This window comes from Coloeus monedula, assembly GCF_965178545.1.
Source record: "Coloeus monedula genome assembly, chromosome: 5".
In the NCBI taxonomy this organism is placed as follows: Eukaryota; Metazoa; Chordata; class Aves; order Passeriformes; family Corvidae; genus Coloeus; species Coloeus monedula.
The window spans coordinates 25,918,650-25,923,225 of NC_138785.1; positions in this window are offsets into that span (position 1 = coordinate 25,918,650).

The window sequence follows — 4,576 nt, forward strand, 5'->3', positions numbered from 1 at the left end:
ACTCTGTGCCATGGCAGGGGATGATTTATTTTACAGGGAACTGGAAAAATACATGGCTTGGTATGCATGCACTTTGCAAATACTTGTCAAACAAAATAATATTAATAATGGAAGGAGAAAATACTGGTAATTTATTAAATCCTGATGCACCATTTTCAAGAAGGCTTAGTCCTAGGGATGCCATTATATCAAAAATAGATATTGATGCATATGCATATTAAATTATAAATGGATAAATGTATCATTTTAAAAGCTACATCTTCTTCCTTTGTTTCTCTGCAGAGTCTTCTGAGGAATTTGGATCCAAGTAAGGAACTGTGAGGTTATTTTAATCTTTTTTAGATATAAGAAATCAGAAATATTAAAGGAAAGAATGCATGCATGTGTGCAGTAGATTTGATTCTCCTCTGACAATAAATCAGAAAGAACTACAGTGGAAAGCCAATGTAGATGAGAGGGAAGATCAGGCACTTGAAATCATTCAGACAACTTCCAGAAATGTTAAGACTGGGAGAAGACAAATAGAGATATCACTATTTTATGCCACTGAATCTATGATTAATAATGACTGAAATATTTTTTATTGCTATTTGTGTGCATTACAGTAGTGCCTTAAGGCACTGTACAACATATTGTAAGATAATATTTTTTGCCCCAGCCACATCCAATCTAAACAAAAGGCCCTTGGCACAACAGAAAGCCACCTTATTGTCCTCTGTCACTTGGTGCAGAGGAATGCACCAAGAAATAATCTGCCAAACTTGCACTGGAGACCTGGGAAAGGGACACTTGGCTGTGCTTACTGGGTACGGTGGTTAGCTACAGAGCGTCACTTACATGCGATGTTCAGACTTGGGCTGTGCACAGAACTGTCCCCCAGCTGGGGCCCGTGTGCTCTCAGCCAACAGCAGCCAACTACTGCTTGGTCAGAGAAGAAATAATCCCATTGATTGAATTCTAGCAGCAGGAACTGGCAGAAAGACCATATTAAAGAAGAGCATGATGGCCTTGTGCAGATATGAGGTCAATACGGACAAGACCACCTGGTCTATTTTATAAAGCTTTGGTTTTTATTTTCATCTGAGGAATGAAAACTGTTGAAAGATTCAATGTTTAAGGATGGAATCTCCTTTCAGACAAAATAATTTATTCCAATTGTCAAAGCTCATCAGACTCTCAGCATGAGTCTTGCATAAATGGGTTTATTCCTGGCTGTTTCATTTGCACACTCCATGAAATTTTTTTCCACCTATTTAATTTCATCAAAAATTTCTTCACAGACACTAGCAAACTTGCTGCAAGAGCACTGTAATGCAAAACACACTATCTCTTCCTCATGTTCTTGTGGGAAAAAAATAGGGTAAACCACAATATATTTTAATAATTAGCATGCTTAGAAAAATACCCATTTTAAAATGCTGTTCCTGAAATAGGAAGAATATGGAAGCATATGACAAATAAAGCAATAAAGCCGTGCTTATGGGTAACAGATAATAAAGTGATGCCAGTTTGGATATGCACTTGCTGTTTAACATCTCCCATGATAAAATTTGTAACATTCTGTATTCTACAGTAGCGGTATACAACACTCCCATGAATTTGCAGTGTCTGGGAATATTACTGTGGCATCAGTGTTGCTATTTTTCTCAAGAAAGTGCCTCTCTGTTGCAAGAAAACTCATCAAGTGTTGAATGGGATGAACACATTATTGCAACGGCCCAGGGTTTGGGAAACGTAGCTGTGTTTTCCTCTGGCCGGCTTGCTTTGAATGCAGCTGTACAGAACAGGTCCTATGCAGGGAGGGGTCTTGTCCTGATCCAGCCTTCTGTGGGGCAGCCAAAATGACTTCAGCTGCAGCACATCTTCTGAAACTTCCTTGGCTTAAAGACCACAGTAAGGTGAGAGCTTTAAGTCCAGAGAAAAAAACCAAAGCTGCTGTAATCCTCTCCTGCCATCACGCACATTTGGTTTTATTAATGTAAGAATTATGTATTTAAGAAGCTTTCACCTTGGGGAAGCAACTAGAAAATATGAAGAATTATTAAATAAAGCCTAAAGTTTAATGTCACAAAGTAGATGATATCTCATGGTGGATGCTGTATATCATTGGAATTTGCTTGAAAAAAGATTGCTTCTGTAATAGCCTGGTCCTGAAGCACATGCAGAAGGGAAAGGGAAGCAGGGTTGTCTCAGAAGCTGACACAATCAGACAAATATTTTAAAAAGCCTACAAAGATTTTACCCCCTCCAGTAGGCTGAGGCTAAACAGGATCTGTCAGAAGCGGGAGCAGGTATCAAGACAGGCTTTGTCAAAAGCAGAAGCTGATGCTGGAGTGGTACTGGTAAGAATCATTACTCTTTACAGTCAGTTCCTGTCAGTATTATGCCTTTGAAATAGCCAGTCTCCAAATTAATGTTTTCCACTGAGCTGGCCTTTGAGAGTCAAAGAAACAAATTAATCTGGAAGAGCGAGCCTGCCTGAGACACTGATAAATCTGTTATGACAATGTAAGGCTTATTAAACACTGAGAAACATTATTTCCCTAGCCTCTGGGTCAGATGAAAGTTTTAAGGTTAATAGAGGAAATCAACATTTTAAAAAATGTCACATTGACTACTTTCTTTTTGTATTCTGCTTTTCACAGGAAATTCATACACTTAAAAATATAATGCATGTAGTGGAATTTTATCTAAATATCAGAATACTTTGAGGTATAGGGACAGAACTGAAATGGCTGAGCACATATAACGTTAAAATTAAAGAAAAAAGAAGGTCCCAGGTCTTCTCATATATTACCATTCATGTGTTCTTCAACATCACCACTGGCTTGCCTTTGTGAACTCTATCATAGAGTCCCACACACAGTCTTTGCTCTGACTGGATGGAGATGAAAGGTAGGATATCTAAAGTGTATTGCCAAGGAAATAACTCAGGCTTGATAAAAGGAGTGCTTTGCAGAACAGAAAAGCTAAACAGTACTATTGATTATTATGATGTATTCTGCAGCAAAAGAAGGTGGAAGCACAGGAGCTGCCTACACACAGACTTTCCTCTCAGAAGCAGCCACAGTTTCAGCAGAGGTTTTTCTTGCAGTTTATGTTGCTAGAGAAGATTTCCCCTGAGCTGAAAGGTTTTTGCAGGGGGCAACCATACAACAACTTGACCTGCTTTACTCACAAGGGTTCCTTGGCCCAAAAACCTCTTGAGTTTGCTTCTTCAAGTGAAAAAATGACTCCCACTGTGAATATTCATAGAAAGAAACAGGCTGACACAGATATATATGAAAAACCCTACACTTCCCACTGCCACAGCCCAAAGAACTCATCAGGTAGAAAAGAGTTATACAATACCTTATCTTTTGTACTCCACAATCCTCATATTTCTTCCTGTCAAAGCACATTATGTGGCCTAAGTAACTGCCTGATGGGACAGAAATCCTTAGTAACCCACGTTGTCTCTTTGGTTGGTCTCCATCACAGTAAACCACATTTTCACACAATAAGATGAAAGGCCATTAATATTCTTGTACTAAAAGACGTGTGCTTAATGTACCTGCTGCCTTTGTGTGACAGCTAATGGTACCAGGCAGCTTTAGATTTATCTCAATACTCAAAAGATGAGTTGACTAACAAACTTGAAGGCCCTTCAAATACCTCCCCTGCTAGGAGGGAGTCAGTGGATGCTGTTCTCCAGAACCTGACAGGCACTGACATGTTGAAAAATCCCATGGCGAAAAGCAATCAGTGTCCCTCAAAATTAGGGATGATCTCTATGGACAACCTGCAAGCCAAAAAGACTTTTACAGTCTCATTCTTGTTAGTCTCACCAGTTTCTTTAGTCTCATTATTCATTCAAAAGATTGTGATCTAATATCCACTGCTAGAGGTAGGGACTTTAAACAAAAGGGCTTATAAGAAGGATAATCTTATGACCTAGACTCAGGAGGAAACCTCGTTCATGCTCAGGTGGGCGAATCCAACTCATTCATTTATACGTGCATTGGTCCAGGAAAAAAGCAAACTGGCACTTTTTTGTCACTGCCACTGAATTCTCTTGTCAGTGCACAAAATTAAATATGTCAGAAATCCCGTAGGTGATCAAAAGCTGTGGAGAGAATGTTTTACAGTGCCATCTTTCACATCAGCCGTAGGAAGGATCGCTCCGTGCTGGCACACCGTGCGTCACCCAGCACACACCTACAGTTCACAGGCACGGGCTGCTGAACACCCACACGAGCTAACTTTAAACCAACTGCTCGAGCACAGCAGCCAAGGCAGCACAAAGCTTTATGGGGCTGAACTCCAAGCATATTTTTTCCTGCCCTAGCCAGCAGGTAGGCTTCCCAGCCACAGCTCACCATCACCATGGTGATGTTTCCAGCCCTCCCCAAAACAGCCAGTTTAAGGTTAATTTGGATAAGCCTGCACTAGCTGCAGACATTTCAGTGACTGCAGCATAGACATACAGTAGCAATGAAGGGCTTTCAGAAGCATTTCAAAATAGCCAGGTAATCTTTATTTTAAATGTCTGCTGACACCATTCCCACTGATGGAAGAAGGATAGGTGCAGGGGGAG